The 20116-nt window shown below is 40.9% G+C and overlaps 1 non-coding gene and 1 pseudogene across 1 annotated transcript; one reads left to right on the top strand and one right to left on the bottom strand.

Moving 5' to 3' along the window:
* Positions 1-3211: 3211 nt before the first annotated feature.
* Positions 3212-3801, bottom strand: LOC122678013 (annotated as a pseudogene).
* Positions 3802-8624: 4823 nt separating this feature from the next.
* On the top strand, positions 8625-8731 carry LOC122686565. Its single transcript, XR_006338832.1, has one exon. It is a non-coding gene; the product is annotated as a U6 spliceosomal RNA (small nuclear RNA).
* The last annotated feature ends 11385 nt before the right edge of the window (positions 8732-20116 follow it).

Below are 20116 nucleotides of genomic sequence, written 5' to 3' on the forward strand. Positions count from 1 at the left end.
CCACACGCCTAGAGCCTGTGCTCCTCAACAAGAGAAGCCATTGCCGTGAGAAGCCTGAGCTCCGCAACTAGAGAAAGCCCAAGCAAAGTAACAAAGATCCAGCACAGCTAAAAATGAATTTTTTCTTAAGTCTTTTTTGAAGAAAAAGGTTAAACTTCAAGTAAGACTTACCTTACATATGCTTGAAGTTGGGTATAAAAGTCCTTTCATGATCATGTCGATGATCATAACACTTTTTTTTTTGGTTCAATCAGTAATTAAAGCCTAGAGCAGACACTTGACCCCACAATAAACTGATGCTTAGGAAGCAGGTCGCCTCAAATTATTCACCCTGTCCTTTTGCTATTGTCATCAAGGATTGAGTGGGATCCTATCCTCAATTTGCTTCTAGATTGCTATACTATTCCAAAAAACTATACCCTACTGCACTTTGGGGCTCTAGGTGGACCTCACAAGAATAGCTCCTCCAGCCTTAAGTAGGTACAAGATATGTACATGTTTGGGGATGATGAATAGTGCTCTCTTTGGTTTGTTCACGTAAGTTTGAACCTCTGGTAAGGGCTTCTTTGCCAGTTCTGTTACCAAGTAATCAGATCAGAATCATCTGTGTTTTATTTTTCTCCTTGGTCCTTTCTTTGGGATTAAAACTGACTCCTTAACAACTCAGGTGCTTGGAGAGAGCACATCTGGTGGCCCACGTGTTCTTGTTCTCTCTGAGGTGAATGATGAGATGGTGCTGCAAGAAGCTTGGAAGCAAATTTCTTCAGAAGGAGTCGAGGCAACCAGGATCCTCTTAGTTTCAGGTCCCAAGAGGTATCTATTGGCAACCCAAGTTGCCAACAATTTGGAGTGGAGGAGTGCTTTGTTTTAGTAGAGACAGGGTCCAAGAGCAAATTTTCTGAAGATCTTTCCAGTTTTGATAACATGCAATCAAAGCTTTCTATTTGTCCTTGTAATTTCAAAAAGATTGCATGATTTGAAATTAGATGTTATTGTAATCTTTCTTCTGCCCTGGGCCACTGTGATGGTGGTCAGATCACTAATAAATAACTCTAGGTCTTCAATTTCTCCCTATCTATTAAATCAGGATAATAATTTTCATCCAAAGAATTAAGTGCATGCACACAAAGGTGACTTTGGGTATTTGGAAAGGATGGTGCCTTGAAAGATCAATGTATATTGATTATAATTTGCTTTCTCATTCTCCATGAAACTCAGAGCCTGTTACAGGCATTTTACACAGTTTCTTCCCCTTGTGGTTGGCAAGTCTGGCTATAAAGCACCTGGAGGAAAAAAACCCCAGGGATGCTGAAGGCAGCAAGTCTTGGTTTCCCTCTTTCTTTTTTTAAATTTTTATTGGAGTATAGTTGATTCACAATGTTGTTTTAGTTGCAGATGTACAGTAAAGTAAATCAGTTACACACATACATATATCCACTCTTTTTTATATTCTTTTCTCATATAGTTGGTCCCCTCTTCTTACATTTCAGTTTCCCCAATCATCGGTTGTGTTTCTTCAGTACCAGGCAAAAGTGTCATCCTAATTAGAAAAAAAGGATGTTCTTTGAAAACCATCTACATGCTAAATAGTAATAATGAGAAACCCTGTTCCAGCTTGCCTTCCAGGATGGATTTGTTAGTCTGAGATCTTCTTGGGTCACCAGGATGAAAAAGCAGCTCAGGAACAACCCTGGTGTTTAGCTGAAGTTGGTACACAGGAACATAGAGGCTGCTCTGTGTCTTAATCTTCATTGAAGAGAAATGAGGTGAAGGGATGGATATCTACCTTGAATCCTGAAGTAGAATATGTAAGAGGAGTACAGGGGTATTATCCTGGTCCTCCGAGTTTTGAGCAATGAAATTCTCTCTTAGTTGAGCCATATCTAAAAAGATGCACTTTCCAACATGTATTCTTAGGACAAGCTCTTGGAGGGCTTGGTGTTGACACCATTTGATGAGGAAAAACTGAAGCTTGGCAAGAGTTTTTTAGTGCCCAAGCATTCCTTAAAATGTCTATTATTGACCATTTACCTTAAGCCACTGTGGTAGGACGTTGTGACCAAAGTAGCCGCTCTAGAGGCAGCAGAAGATACAACGGGCAGGACACCATGGATGAGGTCAGGACTCTCATCGCAAATGCTTGGCTTCTCTCTTTAGTATATTACTTAGAGTTTATTCCCACTTCCTTCTCCCCCGCATCCCAAAAGAATTCCCTTTCATCTTTTGAATAAATGCTGTGGCAGGCAGAATTTCTTAAATGACCCCCTAAAAATACTCTAATCCCCAGAACCTGTGAATTTGATTAGCTATTGCACCTGTGGTAATGTTTGGGTTTTTTTTTTTTTTTAACTTGGCTCATAGAGCAGATACTTTATTGAAAAATTTATTGGTTATTACTACCAGATAAGAGGCAAGATAAAACCTACTTCTCATTTGCAAAAGAGTATAAAGTCAACTCAAAATGGCTGTGACAAGTGTGTATGTTATGTGCCTTTATTCCAACTCTTGCCAAGAAAGCTTTTTTTTCTTTGGACATTTTTGATGGTTATAAACCAAAAAACAAAACAGGAAACAGTACTGATAAGGACAGGGAAGAAAAATAGGTTTAAAAATAAAAATAGGGATATTCAAAATGATGGCTTCAGTTCTATCTCAATAAGGCTGTCTAAAGACAGCTCCGGCAGCAGTCAGCAGTTCAGGTCGATCATACCTTCTGGACTGGTGGTGGTTCAGTCCCCACAGTCCTGGAGTTATAAGGCAGCAGACTGCAACCTTGAACCTCAGTGCAATTGAGGAGTGCAAGCATACTATTTTCTGTTGTTTTTAAATAATGTGACAACTCCCAACTGAATAACAACCAATATCTGACACCGTGTCTGAGATGCCACTTATACTCTGCTGTAAAGGACAGTTTTGAAACACAGTATCTGAAAGTTGGATAGAAGTCATTCCTCTCCTCCCTTCAAAGTAGGCCCCGCACTCCATGGATGGAGGGGGCATGAGCCTGACCAGAGGCTAAGAGCCAAGGAAGCAACAAAGCAGGAACCCAGAGAAGGGCCTGTATCCCAGTCCTCAGTTCTGGTCCAGTACACAGTGAAGACCCACCAGGCAGCCAGAGACTTTGAAAGCAGAGAGGTAGTCTTGTTTTTTATTCAATGAGTGATCTATGCAATTGCCAAAGCCACTATGTACAGAGAAGAGTCAGGGAACTTTATTTCTTGGTCTCTTCCTCCTGGGACAGAGTCTTAATAATTTCCTCCTTCTTGGCCTGAAGCCACTCCAAGGCGCTTGCGGGCTTCCTTGGTCTTAGACCTGCAGGCCTCAAGCCTGTCCCGCCAGAGGCTTCTTGCGAGCCTTGTCTGCCTTCAGCTTGTGGATATGTTCCATGAGAATCCGCTTGTTTTTGAACATGTTACCCTACACCTTCAGGTATAGGCTGTGATACATGTGGCAGTCAGTCTTCTTTGATTCACGGTATTGTCTGAGCGGCCAGCGCAGAATTCTCATCCTCTTCGTCCAGGTTACCCTCTGGGGCATTCAAGCATTAGCAGTACCCTTTCACTTAGCTATGCCCATATGCCTGCCTTTCCAGCAAGCCAAGGTGTTTTTCTGGCATCAAGCCCGTGAATAGACAGTCACAGGCTTCCGGATGATCAGCCCATCTTTGATCAGCTTCTGGATCTGCTGGCGGGAGTTGGCATTGGCGATTTTGTTAGTCTCATTGGGGTCCAACCAGACCTTCTTTTTGCCACAACGGAGGACACTGGAGGCAAGCCTCTTGTGAAGCCTGAGCATACTCATGGCTGTGGCCACAGAGGTGAAAGGAAAGCTGTGGTAATGTTATATATGGCACAGCTGACTCAGATAGGGAGATTACCTGCATGGGCCTGAACTAATCAAGTGGCCCTTAAAAACAAAGAGCTTTCTCAGACTAGTGGCAGAAAGAGAAATCAGATTTGAAGAAAGGATTCGATACACTGTTATTATTGGCTTTGAAGTTGGAGGGCACCATATGCAAGTGACTTCTTACATCTGAAATTGACCCCTTAACCAACAGCCAGCAAGGAAATGGGACCTCAGTCCAACAAGTGCAAGGAACTGAATTCTGCCAACAGCCTGAATAAGCCTGGGAAGTGGATTCTTCCTTACAACCTCTAGATAAGAGCCCAACTCAGTCAACACCTTCCTTGACTTGGGATCTGTGAGACACAAAACAGGAAACGTGGGCTTCCCAGGTGGCGCAGTGATAAAGAACCCGCCTGCCAATGCAGGAGACGCAAGAGACGCAGATTCAATCCCTGGGTTGGGAAGATTCCCTGGAGGCGGAAATGGCAACTTGATCCAGTGTTGTTGCATGGAAAATTCCATGGACAGCGGAGCCTGGTGGACTACAGTCTGTGAGGTTGCAAAGAGTCTGACATGATTGAGCACACACAAACAAGAAATGTAATCAAACCTGCCTGGATTTTATGATCTACAGAAAGTAAGATAATAAATGGAATTTGTTTTAAACCACTGAGTTTATATAGTTTATTATGCAGCAATAGAAAGGTAACACAAGTGCAATTTTCCAGTCTGCAAAAGGAGTGTAGTTTCATCTGAATCTTGCGTTGAAAGGAATTCTCAGGTTGACTTATCTGACCCTCTGCCTCCTAACTTCATTGACTCTAACTTAGCTCAAGAAGGCAAAGCAAGGAAAAATCTTTTAACTTTATTTATTTACTTACTTATTTGCCTATTTATTTATTTTTTGGCAAGACCATGTGGCATGCAGGATCTTAGTTCCCTGACTAGGGATCAAATCTGTGCCTGCTTGGGTGGAAGCATGAAGTCTTAATCACTGGACCACCGAGGAACTCCAGGAAAGACATATAAGCAAAAATTGTATGCCTATAGCTATTTTTACTATAGCTATTTCATTTGTGTGAGGTAGGTATTTTTCTCCGGTTTTAACAAGTGAGAAAACTAAGACTCAGATTCAAGAATGATGACTTTGTTCTAGAGATTACCTAGGTGGAAACTGATAGAACAGAATAGAAACCATGACCAGAGCTCCTTGCATTATGCCACACCATAAGGTGTGGGGGCCAGGATATCATTGAAGGAGAGGGAAAGATGAATCTGGACAGTTTTTTTAGATTTCTCAGTAAAGGAAATTGATCTGTTTTTCTTATAATTATCATCTCTGTGGTTAGCTTGCAGATAGGTAGCATTTGCCTACCCTTGTGTTCATTTTATCCACTGCTGGGTAACTTTCTGGCCTTCTGGATAGGCTCAGTTCTTACCCCAAGATAGATATTTTTTAACTATTGTGGATTAGAACCTTCCAGGAACTGCACTGCTGCTTTTAGAGAAACCAACTCTGTAGATCTTGCTGGGGAGGGTGGTGGTAGGGGTGGTGTTTGGGTGTATGTTGTGGGATGATATCTATGCCTAACAGATTTCCATCCCCATTGCAACCCTAAGGCTTTTTGATCCACTTCTTCCAATATCTGGAGCAAGGACTTTTAAGTTTCCAAAACATAGCTGCAAAGGGTAACAAACACCTAGCCCATAATTCCCTCAACAACAGGAGGATAGTCAATGGGGATTTAGCTCAGGGAAAATCTGTACAATGCAAAAACTCATAAAATTTTCAAAAACAGCTTAGCCTATGGAGTTGACCAGATTGAAAGTCCCACAATCCTGGGTTCAAGTCACTTTTGGTTAATTCTTCTTGTGCCTCAACTCCTTCCCTTTTGTGAAATGATAGGCACATTTTCTTGAGATGTGCCTCCTAGAGGTGACATAGAAATAAATGAAATTAGATTTTAAAATTCTTGCTGAAGGGAATTTCCCTGGTGGTCCAGTGGGTACGATTCTGAGTCCCCAATGCAGGGGACCTGGGTTTGATCCCTGATCAGGGAACTAGATCCCACTTGCCAAGACTAGGAGTTTACATTGCTGTAACTAAAGATCGAAGATCCTTCGTACCACACCTAAGACCCAGGACAGCCAAATTAAAAAAAAAAAAAAAAACTCTTGTGGAGACCTAGATCTTGTAAATTGTCTTTATCTCTTCTGTTTCTTAGTTACCAATTTACCAGGAGTAATTTAACACTAGGACTCTCTGCCAGGGCTAAAATTAGATTGCACCACTCTGGGGCTTCCTTTTCTCCTTCTTGCTTTTGTTTTGGGGGCTGGAGGGAAACATATGTGCTGCTGGAGTTAGTAAACTAAAGACCACAGAAAACTTTTCCTGATAAAAAAACATTGTTTTCATCCTACCCACCTTAATATCCTTTTAAAGAAAGAATCCAAGTCTGCCTTGGATTTTGTCTGTTTGATTCACTCCTAGATATGGACCTGGGACAGCCTAGGAATCCCTGGGGAGTGAGAGAGAGAGAGAGAGAGGATAAACAGAATTGGAATGGAGACAAGTTAGGCTCTTGATTGCTCCAGCCAGTCTCCCTTTCCCAGCCAGACGGGCTTTCCACCACCAAAACTGTAAGGTTCTCTGTCACATCACAAAAGGGTCTGGAGTTATTCCTGTGGGCTGACATCTTTTCTGAGGGTGGAAGGCTTCAGGTGTCGGACACCTTTCTTGCCCAGGGGTCTAGGGAAAAGGATCAGGCAAGGAGGGAGTCAATCTTTTCCAACTGTAACCTAGAGAGAAACGGAACAAATTCTTCACCAGGGAAGACTGTGTAAACAGTGCCTTTGGCTGGAGCCATAGAGTTGGGGAGCAAAGAAAGAGATCTTTGTTCTCCCCTACCCCAGCCGGAGCACAATCGTAGAGCTGGGATTGTTTGCTTTGGCAAGAGACTCCCTGCTTGAAAGGACTAGGCGTTCCAGAGACTGGTGAGGCCTCTGTTAGGTTTCCCTTATGGAGCTGAGAAGAGGACAACCCCCAGCCTAAATCTTTTACCTAAGGAAGTGAGCTGGGAAACCTGGAGGCTTAAGGCATCTGGCCCATTCTTCTCCAGCTTTGTTCACTTCTTTCCTTCCCAACGTTACCACAGCATAGGATGTTAGTTAACCTCAACCTTCCTGCCTTTGAGGGTGTTTTTGGTTCTTGTACTAGTGTTCCCAAAGAAGCTACATTTTCACAGAATGCAAGACAATCCCAGGGCTCCTTTCTAAGGAGTCCAACAAGAAATAAGGATTCCAAGATCACCTTCTCCAACCTGTTCCTTTTAGGTTGTATTGCACATGCCCCTTATAGTTGTAGTCAGTCTTTCCCAAAATGTCCAGAAATGTCCCATTTTCCTTGGATAGCTTTGTTGTTGAGTCGCTCAGTCATGTCCAACTCTTTGCAACCCCAAGAACTGTAGCCCACCAGACTTCTCTGTCCATGGGTTTTCCCAGGTGATGATACTGGAGTGGGTTGCCATTTCTTTCTCCAGGGGATCTTCCCCACCCAGGGATAAAACCTGTGTCTCTGTGTCTCCTGCACTGCAGGTGGTCTTTACCATTGAGCCACCAGGGATGCCCAGTGGGTAGCATTGAAAGAAAGCTTAGCTGCTCTGTCGTGTCCAACTCTTCGTGACCCTGTGGACTGTAGCCTGCCAGGCACCTCTGTCCATGGGGATTCTCCAGGCAAGAATACTGGAATGGGTTGTCATGCCCTTCTCCAGGGGATCGTTCCAGCCCAGGGACCGAATCCAGGTCTCCTGCATTGCAGGCAGATTCTTTACCATCTGAGCCACCAGGGAAACCCAAGAATACTAGAGTGGGTAGCCTATTCCTTCTCCAGGGGATCTTTCCAGGAATCAAACCAGGGTCTCCTGCATTGCCGGCGGATAGCATTAGTGTCTCACAAATGTAAAATAGTATTTATTCAGTGCTAGGTGTTCTACAAACCCCATATCATTTAATCTCTGTGACCATTTTATCAGGTAGATACAATTGCCCCTATTTTACAGATTAGGATACTGGGGATTAGCAAAATAAAATAATTTGCCCAAGTCACACAGATGGTGTATTAGTTTGCTAGGGCTGCCGTAACAAAGTACCACAAACTGAGTGGCTTGACAGAAATGTATTCTCTCACAGTTCTGAAGGCTAAAAGTCTAAGATCTGGGTGTTGGCAGAGTTGGTTCCTTCCGAGGACTATGAGGCAGAGTCTGTTCCATGCCTCTCCCCTATCTTCTAGTGGTTTGCTGGTAATTTTTGGTATTCCTTGACCTGTAGATCTATGCTTTCATATTTAGATGGCATGTCTATGACCAAATTTCCCCTTTTTTATAAGGACACCAGTCATATTGAATTAGGAGCCTGTGTTACTCCAGTATGAACTTATTTTAACTAATTACATCACACGATGACTCTATTGACTAAAAAGGTCATCTCTGAGGTATTGGGGGTTAGGACTTGGACATATGAATTTGGAGGGGGACACAGTTCAAGCCGTAGTAGATGGTAACTTGCCATGCCAAGATTTGAACTTGGGTCCCTCTGATTCCAAAGTCATTTGTGTTCTTTCTGCTGTACTATGCTGCCACCTAAAAATCAGAAAGTTACTCAAAATGTCTTCTGCTTTCCATTATCTCTCATCTTTGATCCAAACTCTATATGGTTGCTGCTGGTAATCTCTCTAATGTGTAGATTTGATCAATCATTCTCTTACTTAAAAATCTTTTAGTGTGCTCGCTTCGGCAGCACATATACTGGAGTTGGAACGATACAGAGAAGATTAGCATGGCCCCTGCGCAAGGATGACACGCAGGTTCGTGAAGCGTTCCATATTTTTAAGAAGAAAAAAAAAAAAAAAAAAGAAAAAAAAAAAAATCTTTTAGTGACTCCCAGTGACTAACTGGATAAGGACCAGACATTTTATGGTGATAAAGAAGGCCTTTCTTTGATGCCTGTCTTATAAGCCTACTTTTCCATCACTCTCTCTTCCTATCCAATCACCATAAACTCCAACCATATTGACCTATTTGCTGTTTCTCAAATACGTTATGCTTATACACTCCTTCAGTTCTTGACTTCATTCATCACCTCTACCAATATGTCCCTTTTTGCAGTTATCATCATTTCAACTATTCAGACAAAAAAAAACAACTGTAGGCTCACTTTATTTTTAAATACTTTTTCAGCTGCACTGCACTGCATGTGGGATTTTAGTTCCCCATCCAGGCATCATACCTGTGCCCCCTGCACTGAGAGTGTGGAATCTTAACCACTGGACTGCCAGGGAGGTTGGGCTCATCTTTGATTCCTCTACTTCCTTCACTCTATACATCCATCTCCACTGTCATCACCCTAGTCTCAGCCACCATCATCTCTTACCTGTACTACCAAAATGACCCCTTAACGGTCTCCCTGCCTTCATTCTTGACCACTCCATAGTGAAATGATTACTGAAAGTGAAATTGGTGTTGGTATTGTGATTTGTATTCTTTGTGATTTATAATCACAGTTCTGAAATCATGATTCATATTCTTCTGAATAACACCACTAGTGGCTTACCATTAGACTTAGAATCAAATCTGAAGTTGTCACAATGCCTGTTAAGTTTTCACAAGATCTTGTCTCTATCTACCTCTCCAACTTTACCTCAGATTACTCCTCTCATCTCAATAATCTATTTACAATTGTGTAACAAATTACCCCAGACTTACTGGCTTAAAACAACAAATATCTATTATCTCACAGTTTCTGTGGATCAGGAATTCAGAACTGGCTTAGCTAGTTGCTTTTGGCTCAGAATTTCTCATGAGATTGCAGACAAGAAATTGGCCAGGGCTGCAGCCCCTGTTGACTCAAGGATTGGGGTTCAAGGATCTAACTCCAAGATGTCTCAGCTAAATGGTTGTTAGCAAAAGGTCTCAGGTTCTTATCATGTGGGCTTCTCCATAAGGCTGGTCAAGGTCCTTACAAGATGGTACTGTGGCTATTTCTCAGAAGTCACACACTGTCAGTCTGCCATCATTTATTTCTTAGCAGTGTGTCCCTAAGTCAGTGCAGACTACACTAAAGGAGAAGTGAGGCATGTCAAAGAATTTGTAGATAATCAATTCTCAGCCTTCTGACTAAGATCAGGTGTAGAATTTGTGGACACATTTTAAAACTGCACTTATTCCTATAGGTGATTATTTTTTAATTCAGACCTAGTAAGGAATGTACATACAATAAAGTTCACCATTTTTTGTTTGTTTGTTGTTATTATTATTTTTTCATTTATTTTTATTAAGTTCACCATTTTAAAATGTGCTGAGTTTTGGTGATGTGTATAGTAATACAATCATTGCAGTTGAGATATGTGCATTTCTGTGACCTCAACATCTTCTCTTATGCCCCTCTGTAGTCATTCCCCTCCATCACCACCACAGCCTCAAACAACCACCGAGTTGATTCTTGTCCCTATGGTTTTGTCTTTTCCAGAATGCCACTAAACGGTATCACGCAGCATGTAGGGTTTTGTGTCTGTCTGCTTTCCCTTCACAAAATGCTTTTGAGAGTCATCCATGTTGTTGCATGTATTATTCCTTTTTGTTGCTGAGTAGTATTTCATTATATAGATGTACTATAATTTATGTATATATTCACCAGTTGATAGCCATTTAGGTAATTTCCAGTTTTGAGCTATTAAAATAAAGCTGCCGCAGGCATTCATGTATAAGTATTTATGTGGGCATATATTTTTATTCCTCTTGGGTAAATAACCAGAAGTGGGATTTCTGGGTTATATGGTAAGTGTATGTGGAACTTTATAAGAAACTGTCAAACTGTTTTCCAAAGGGAGTATATCATTTTACACTCTTGTCAGCAATGTGAGTTCCAGTGGCTCCTCACCCTCGCCAGCATTTCGTATTATCTGTTTTTAATTTTAGCCATTCTAATGGGTATATGGTAATATGGCACAGTGGTTTAATTTGCATTTCCATAAAGTCTAATGATGTTCAGCATCTTTTTATATATTTGTTGGGTGAAATGTCTATTCAAACCTTTTGCCCATTTTAAAAATTAGATTGTTTTCTTCTGAGTCTTGAGAGTTCTTTTTGTATTCTGGATAGCAGTCTCTATCAGGTATATGTTTTTCATACATTTTCTCCCCATCCCTGGATGTTTTTTTCATATTTTAAACAGAATCTTTTGGAAGACAGAAGTTTTTACTTTTGATGAAGTCCAAATTTATCAGTTTTTTAATGGTTTGTGGTATTTGTGCCCTAGATAAGAAATCTCTGCTTAAGCCAAAATTATAAAGACTTCCAGTTATATTTTCTCATAGAAGTTTTATAGTTTTGGGTTTCATATTTAGGTCTATCACCCATTTCAAGTTGACTTTTTTATGTGGTGCAAGGTATGAGTTGTCAATTCCGCACCACGTGGGATCTTCCGTTGTGGCTCACGGACTCTGTAGTTGTGTCACACAGGCTTCTCTAGCTGTGCTGCACAGGCTTAGTTGCTCCACAGTATGTGGGAATCTTAGTTCCCACACCAAGGATTGAACCTGAGTACCCTGCATTGCAAGGCGGATTCTTAACCCCTGGATCACCAGGAAGTCCCTATAATAAATCTCTAAATCAGGTTGTGTGAGTCCTCTAACTTTGTTTTCTTTTTCAAAAGTGTTTTGGCTATTCCAGGTCTTGCGACCAGCAACTCTTGCATTTGAGTGCCCCTCTCTCTCCCCATCTTTTCATGTCTGACTCCTTCTTGTCATTCAATCCTCACCTTAAATGTTTTCTCCTCGGAAAGACCTTCTCTTACCATTTTCAGTTTAGAATGGACACGCACTCACACACTGTGTAACACTGTCACATTACCCTCCTTGGCGCCCCCACCACTGGAGTGTAAGCTCCACAAAAGCCTAGCTCTTCCCCTATTCGTTTATCACTGTATCTTCAGAATTTAGAACAGTACCTGCCATAATACAGATTCTTGATAAATATTTATTCAGTGAAGGAATTAAGTCCTTTGAATATGTTTAATCCTCCACCCTCCAAATCTCATATTTATCCACTAAAATATCTCAGTCAAAAGCCCAAGTTTGTGATCTAACTCTAGAGTTTGTTGTCCCTCTTTGTGTCTGCATATATATTTATGATAGTACTTACTATTCATACTATCATTATATATGTACATGTCCATCTTGGCCACAAGACTGTGAGCACCTATGATACAGTAGCCACTCAATAAATATTTTTTTAATGGATGAATGAATGAAAGAAATATCCTACATTATGGATTATCTTACAGTTTATCTTTCTACAAGGTGCATGCTAAATCACTTGGGGCAACTTAAAAACTAAAACAAAAGCACACATACACAAAATTGAAAATAAAAATACCATAAAGGACCACTCAATATTAGATGTAAGTAATAAAAACTAAAAACTATTTACCAAGTACTTACTATGTGCCAGACAGGAGCAGACCCAGTTGAGTAGGGCCTGCAGTTTATACAATTTGGGGATTCTCTTTAAGAAAAAGAAAAAAATTATAAATATAAAATTTTAAAAAATAAAATAAAATTAAGTGCAAGGCCATGGAGGTAGCCTGTGCAAGTGAGATTCCCTGAAACTTAAATGTCTAGTTTTCAAGGCAAATCCACTTCTAGTGCCAGACACTGTTTTAAGGGTATTGCTTAATCTGCTTAAACAACACTATGATATAGAATTTCCATTTTAGAAATGAAGATGTTGAGGCCTAAAGAGGCTGAGCAATATAATAATAATAAAAAAAAAAAAAAGAGGCTGAGCAGTTTTTGCAAGGTCCCACTACTGGTAAATATGAGAAGGCAGATTGGAACCCAGTGTGGGTTCAGAGCCCATGCTCTTTTGCACTGCTGCCTTCCTAAATCAGTGCGAAATATTTATCATCCATTATTGGTCCAGATCTGACATCTCCCATCTAAGATAATTCTCAAATCTTAAAACTGACTCAGTATAACAAAAGCTGCAGAGCGTGGCTTATCTATAAGTGTCTGAGTCATATTCTTCAGCTAGAATAGAATCCTGTACTTCAGAGCTTAGTCAAAGATGAAAGAGTAATACTGAGTGGTAGCTCTCTTGGATCCAACTATTCTATTATTTTGTCTCCTAAATTTGCATATCTGGTAATCTGAAACATAGTTCTTTAGGCTATAACTATGTAAATCATTAAAAATATCACAGACATCTGATTAACCATGCCCAGTTTAATAAAACCTCATTTTCTTTTGGCCACAAGTAAAAGAGCAGCCATCAAGATTCCTGTGAATGACAATCAGCAATCAAAATGATTAGAGGCTTTTTTTCCCCTTAGTTAAGAAATAATTATGAGCCTGCCTATCTTCTTACTTTCCTTCCTTTCTTCTTCCTTCCTTCCTGAATAATTCAGTCTAAAAGCCATTAGGTGGGGAATGTAGGAGTCCAGCTAGAATGAGTAACAGCAGTGGCTCATTGCAGTATATTAGAGCCTGAAGAGGGTAAAGAGGGTTCCGATTCCATGTTTGGAAACCATGGTGGGAGCCTGGCATGGAGCGTTGGAGCTGAAGCAGGCATCTGTGGTTGGGGAGAGGGACAGGCAGCAACAGCAACAGAAAAATGGTAATATATAAGTGGGGTTGGCCAAATAAATATATTGAGGACAAAGGGAGCCAGGTTTCTTCTGCCAGATAAAAGTCTCAACTGTGGCAAAAAAGAAAATCAGAATGAACCCTGTAACATTGGGTTAGAATTAGAGGTATCTGTGTAAAATGCATATACAAAAAATATTCCCAGGTGGCTCTGGTGGTAAAGAACCCACCTGCCGATGCAGGAGATATAAGAGACACCAGTTAGATCCCTGGGTCAGGAAGATACCCTGAAACTAGGGCACAGCAACCCACTCCAGTATTCTTGCCTGAAGAGTCCCATGGACAGAGGAGCCTAGTGGGTTACAGTCCATCGGGTTGTAAAGAGTTGGACACGACTGAAGCAATTTAGCACACACACACATATACACATTTTCCCCCAATTCAGTTCACTGAGAGGACTTGGGAATAATGATACCCCAAAGTATTGATCTATGGTTTCTAAATACTAGTTCTCCACTGAAAAGAACCATTGCTCCAGGGGAAAATGGTTGTTCCAGGGTCTGGGGAGGGGAAATACAAGATGAACCTGAAATATGTGGTTGTGCCAGGACAAAATGTGGAATGCTCAAATAATAATGGGGACGTGTCACTTATAAGATCAGTCACAGAGGTGATGTACAGCATAGGGAATAGTCAATAATATTGTAATAACTTTGTATGGTAACAGATGGCAACAAGACTTATCAGGGTGATCATTTTGCAGTATACAAAAATATCAAGTCACTATGTTGCACACCTCTAATATAATATCGTGAGTCAATTATAATTCAAAAAAATGGTGGGGACATCATTTCAAAAGGATGTAAAAGAGAGCTTTAAAGCAACTATTCCAAATTTTAAAAAGTTAAAGAAAAAAGAAAAGAGCTTGAAGGGGCTCCCACTGGCCAAATCTGTGATAATTTGAACATCAAACTAAATAATAACAGTAAAAGATTATAATCCACTGAATAAAACAGGAATCTGTGAGTCATTCTGATAGTAATAATTAATAAACAGAAGGGAAGAAGAAAAAGCTTTTCTCAGTAAAATGACAACTAATTAATGTAGAAGCAATGATAGAGTTAGAAAATGCCATTTAGAAGCCATCAGTAATAATTAAGCCACAAAACACCAATGAATACTAAACCAAATGAAAATTTGATGAGGGGTAGGATATTTCCATACTCTCAAAGTACTTTCCCACACAATACTCATTAATTACAAAAGGGAAAAGAATAATTTTACAGTGGAGAAATCTGGAAGACATCACCATAAGGGATGAAAGTTACTAACATTACCATTAATGGGACAAAACAAAGTAATATACAGGCTACTAGAATGCAATTAGAACATCACTTCCATTGTAATTCCTGACAAAAATGAATAATCTGAATAGAATCATGAGGAAATATCAGACATACTTGACTGAAGAACATTCTACAAAAAACTATCCTATAATCTTCAAAAGTGTCAAGGTCATGAAAATCAAGAAAAGACCAAGACAAGTTCTATATTGAAAGAGAATAACTGCAACACATGACCCTTTTGCACTGTGCTACCTTAGTAGCACAAAAAAAAAAAAGGGAATCCTTTTGCACTGAGGAATATTTTTTGGACAACTGGCAAAACTTGAGCAGGGTCTGTGGGTTATATGGTAGTAGTATGTCAAATATCAATTTCCAGATTCTGATGGCTCTATTGTGGCTGTGTAGGAGATTACCCTACTTGATAGGAATCAGACACTGAAGTATTCAGAGCTGATGAAACATCATGTCTCAAATGGTTCTGGGGGGAAAAAGTTATTTGTACCATTCTTGTGTTTTTCCCTTAATTTTGACATTTAATTTAGAACATCACTTCTTTTACTATTCTTGTGTTTTTCCTTTAATTTTGACATTTAATTTAGAATATCACTTTTGAAGATTATAGGATAGTTTTTTGTAGAACGTTCCACAGTCAAGTACGTCTGATATTTCCTCATGATTCTATTCAGATTATGCATTTTTGTCAGGAATTACAATGGAAGTGATGTTCTAAATGTCCTTTGAATTTGACATTTAATTTCAAATGTGAATCATTTGAAACATATAGAAATATACCAAGAATTATAGAGATGTCTGCTCTCACCAGGCTTCCCTGGTGGCTCAGCTGGTAAAGAATTCGCCTGCAATCTGGGAGACCTGGGTTCGATCCCTAGGTTGGGAAGATCCCCTGGAGAAGGGAAATGCTACCCACTCCATTATTCTGGCCTGGAGAATTCCATGGACTGTACAAAGAGTCAGACACGACGGAGCGACTTTCACTTTTCACTGCTCTCACCGTTTGTACTCAGTATCATACACAAGATTCTAGTCAGTGCATAAAGAAAAAGAAATAAAAAGCATACATTTTAGAAAAAAAGTAAAACTGTCATTTTGCATAGGTAACATGATTACTTTTACAGGAAATCCTATGGACTCTACCAAAAAACCAGTAGACTTAAGAAATTAGTGAGGCTCACAGGATATAAGATCAACATGCAAAAATCAACTATTCTTACATTGGATTGGCCAAAAGTTCATTTGGTTTTTTCCATAAGACCTTTTTGGCCAACCTAATACATTAGCAAAAATAATCAGATGTTGCCACCCAGCAGAGTATAACTGAGTCTCACTGTTCTATCAAACCAACTGCTTTTAGATGGTAGAGAACATGGTAAGACCAGTGAATTCCATGAGCATGGACCCATTGCTGCACTTATTCTGCTGCGAAATGAGTTCCTTGATCAAAAGCAATACTGTATGGAATCCCACAACAGTGGATTAAACATTCCATAAATCCATGGATGGTAGTTTGGGCAGAAGCATTGTATGCAAGGAAGGAAAAATTCATATCCAGAGTGTCTATTCCAGTAAAAACAAAATGCTGCCCCTTCCATTGTCCAGTGTATTAAACCTGCCACCAGGTATCTGGCTGATCACCCTGAGGAATGGTGCCATAATGGGTGCTCAGCAATGGCTGTAGTCAGGTTGGCTTTGGTGAACGGAAGTCCATGTTGTTGAACCCATGCATAACCTCCATCCCTGCCACCATGGCCACTTTGTTCATGAGCCCATTGAGTAATTACAGGAGCAACTTGGGAAGGAGGCTGACCGACATCCAGAATTATTAAAATCCTTCTCTGCTGAGGTCATCCTTTGGTGACCTTTCACAATGTACACAGATATTTCAACTTTTTTTCTGCCTATTCAAAGAAGTCTGAATACATAACTTTGTTTTTCTTTCTTTCTTTCTTTTTGTTGTTGTTTTAATTTTTTTGATCGGGCCACATGGCTTGCAGGATTTTTAGTTCCCTGACCAGGGATTGAACCCGGGCCCACGGCAGTGAAAGCACTGAGTCCTAACCACTGGACTTCCAGGGATTTCCCTGTGTACGTACTTCTTCCCTAAATTTCCTTGTCCCCAATTTTCCACTCATGTTCCTTCCAAGTCCCTGACCACCTGGCCAAACCATTAACCACAGCCCGTAAATCGGTATATAATCATATGCCTGGCCATTTCTTCTTTCAAGCATAGTGAGCAACCAGGTATACTGCTTTGAGTTCTGCCCACTGGGAGGATTTCCTTTCTCCAATGTCCTTCAAAAGTGTTCCTGAAAGGGGCTGTAATACTGCCACTGTCTACTGCAGCCTGATACCTGCATATCACATAGAACTATCTGTAAACCAGGCCTACATCTTTTCCTTTGTCAAGTGATTACAGGGTACTCTGGATGAGGCCATAGTTTCAGGCTGGGAGAGAGATGGCAGTGTAGCAGGAGTGGGGATCATGGGCATTTGGGCCACTTCACATAACTTACTGTGCCCTCAAGGCCTGGTCAAGCCCAATCTCATATCTACTACTTCCATCTGACAATAGAGCACTGTTGTGCACACACAACTTTCTCACTTAGTGGGCCAGATAACACCCAGTTCATGATGCTGGGCAGCTGAGGTTACATGGTAACTTGGTTGCTCAGTGATAAGGACTCAGTCTCTGGTAAGGTCCAATAGCAAACCAAAAGCTTTCTTCGAAAAGAGGATTTATCTGCAGAGATGGCAGGGCTTTGCTCCAAAGTTCTAAGGTGCTATAATGCAATTCACCAACAGGAGCCTACCAAAAACTCCAAAGAGCATATACGCAACCGACACACCAAGCACCGTTGGGTCTGCTAGATCATGTGGCCAAGTGCGAGAGCAGCTTGCACAAGACCTGTTGCAGAGCCTTCTTGGGTTCTGGGCCCCTCCCTCCAAACTAGCAGCTTTTGAGTCACTTTGGAACACATCCAAAGGAGAAATATTTTGCCTCCAAAATTCAAAGAGGCCCACACTAAGCATCGTTCCTCTTTATTGGTTGCAGGACAGGCCAGACGCAACAACTTACCCTTCATTTTGGAATGGATATCTTGATATGCACCACACCACTGGATCCCTAAAAATTTCACTGAGGTAGAAGACTCCCGAATTGTCAGATTTATTTCCCACCCTCTGCCATGCACATGTCTCACCAATAAATCTACAGTAGTTGCTACCTCTTGCTCACTACGTCTGTAAACATTCTGTCAATGATGAAATGAACCAGGGTGATACCTTGTGGAAACAAATGACCTTCAAGATCCCTGTGAACTAAATTAAGACATAGCATTGGAGAGTTAATATCCCCCTGAGGTAGCACAGTGAAAGTGTATCACTGGCCTTGCCAAGTTAAAGCAAACAGCTTCTGGGAGGCTTTGTTGATAGAGAAAAAGACATTTCCCAGATTAAGAGTTGTGTGTTAATTTGCTAAGGCAATGAAACTACAACTCCTCCTGCAGTTACAATTGGAGGGATCACTGGGTTAAGCCTATCCATTGTCATTTTCCAAGATCCATCTGTCTTCTGCACAGACCAAATAGGCAAGTTATATGGGATAATGCATCCTGGAACTGGATAAATAAGCACCGGATGGGTTTGGGGAAACACTGGGCCTACTGTGAAAAGGACCTAAGCTAAATCTCCATTGATCACCTAACTTCCTACTCTGACTGGTTGGCCACAGTGATGTTTGTGTTTGAGTTGAGTTTCTTGAAATTAATGTCAATTCAGTCAAGGCACAGTAGTCCCTGAAAGGTCTGATTATTTTCTTTTCCCCAGTGCAGTCCTCCTGGTAAAAGGCTTTAGGTCTCTTTGGGGAAGGATGAGAGAAAGATTAACAGTATGAAATTTTTGATAGTGTACCAGGGTGCTTCCTCAAGGGCAGGAACCAATCCTCCCCTTCATTCGAGTGGTCCCAAGTCTGTAAAGTAGCTCAAGTGTGGGAACTGATTGAAGGGCAATGACTCTGTTTTCAGGATCTCCAGGTTATGTCTTCTTTGCCTAACCTAGAACTTTTCTCTTTATACAATTCAAGTAGGAAATTTAGTAGGCTTCTTATCTATTTCACTTCTAGGAATGCCATGATCAACTAGCCAATGCCATAGGTCTATAAGAGTCAGACTATTCAGACTGCTGCTTTGACTCTGCTATTCACTATGGTAACTATGCCTACCTTGCCTTTGGTGTTGAGTGCTGCCACTTGGCCCCTGCCACCCTGAGATCCAATTACTCCCACCATATTTAGGTTTCCCAGTTCAGTGACTGCAATTCCCACTGTAAGGTCTGGCCTACAGAGAAGAGTGATCACAGATTCCAAGGATTCTGGGGCTCCCTTCACAAATTTCTCACAGTATTGTTGAAAGATCTGTCTTCTGGGGACTACCCTGGTGGTCCAGTGGTTGAGAATCTGCCTCGCAATGCAAGGGACACAGTTTCGATCCCTGTTGAGGAACTAAGATCCACAAGCCACAGAGCAACTAAGCCCACACTCAACAACTACCAAGCCTGTGGGCTGCAATTGGAGATTTCAAGTGCCACAATGGAGGATCTTGAGTGCCACAATTGGGACACGGCACAGCCAAATAAATAAACAATTTTTTTTAAATGTATGTCTTCTGGATCCTCCCACTATGGACAAGTCTTAAATGACAAATTCAGTCTAATATTCCAGTTTCCCTAAGCCTTTGAATCTCTTTCTCTACATTAAACTAAGGCATATCTGGTTATTCTAATTTGCTCACTATGGGTCATCTTTTGGTCCATATTTTAGACAACAATCAAAGAATTTGTTACAATCCTTTCTAATTCCCCTTGCTGCAACATTAAATGCAGACTCTCTGCTTAGTGTGGCCCTGTCAATAAATTTGGCCTGATCCAACTTTAGATTCCTTCCACCATTATTCCACACCATTGGTATATGTAGTTCCTAGCTTTCTGTCTGCCTAAACCAAAAAATTCAAGTAGTTCTTCTGGAGTATAATACATCTCCTCATGGGTCAACTTGTTACCTCATCTGCAGGGGTCTGCTAGGACTTGAGTTTAGTTACAATCCAGAAGTAAAGAGCATGACAGTTGAGTCTTGAGGAGAGTCAGCCTTGTCTTACATGGTGAATGCCTCAGGAGCAATCATTACAGTTTCCTCAGGCAATGTAGGATTAGCCCCCTACATTCCATGACAGTGGAAGACCAATATCACTGTGTGTGGGAAGCCACTTCTGCTGGG

The sequence above is a fragment of the Cervus elaphus genome, chromosome 3 (assembly GCF_910594005.1).
Source record: "Cervus elaphus chromosome 3, mCerEla1.1, whole genome shotgun sequence".
NCBI classification, from domain to species: Eukaryota; Metazoa; Chordata; class Mammalia; order Artiodactyla; family Cervidae; genus Cervus; species Cervus elaphus.